Source organism: Sinocyclocheilus grahami, unplaced genomic scaffold (assembly GCF_001515645.1).
Source record: "Sinocyclocheilus grahami isolate Dianchi unplaced genomic scaffold, SAMN03320097.WGS_v1.1 scaffold1667.1, whole genome shotgun sequence".
Taxonomy (NCBI): Eukaryota; Metazoa; Chordata; class Actinopteri; order Cypriniformes; family Cyprinidae; genus Sinocyclocheilus; species Sinocyclocheilus grahami.
Window position 1 is genome coordinate 62,997 of NW_015506846.1, and position 532 is coordinate 63,528.

The 532-nt window shown below is 61.1% G+C and overlaps 1 pseudogene; it reads right to left on the bottom strand.

Annotated features, from left to right (window-relative positions):
- Window positions 1–532, bottom strand: part of LOC107571900 (uncharacterized) — a 5,345-nt pseudogene that overhangs the window by 1,788 nt on the left and 3,025 nt on the right.

Here is a 532-nt window from a genome sequence, read left to right on the forward strand (position 1 = left end):
CACCTCAGCCTGTTGGGCCTTCGGGTCAACTGGGTAAAGAGCAAACTCTCCCCAACGCAGAGGATCTCTTTTCCCGGTAAGGAGGGGACTCGGTAAGAGCAGGATGGCGTTCCCACTGAAACGGTTTCAGAGGCTCCTGGGCATATGGCAGCTACGGCGGCAGTCAAGCCGCTGGGGCTGCTCCATATGAGACTGCTGCAGCACTGGCTCCATGGCCGAGTCCCGAGGTGGGCGTGGCAATGCGGCACCTTCCGGGACCAAGTTACACCGGCCTGCCGCCAAACCTTCACCCCGTGGTTAGACCTTGTATTTCTCCGGGCAGGAGTGCCCCTGGAGCAGGTTTCCAGGCATTCTGTGATTTGCACGGATGCCTCAACCACCGGCTGGGGGGCCACGTACAACGGGCTTGCAGTGTCAGGGGTTTGGACGGGGCCCCAACTGCACTGGCTGTCTCGAGTTGCTGGCAGTGCACCTTGCCCGGAGCCATCTCAAAGGGCGCTTACGAGGCAAGCATGTACTAGTCCGCACGGAC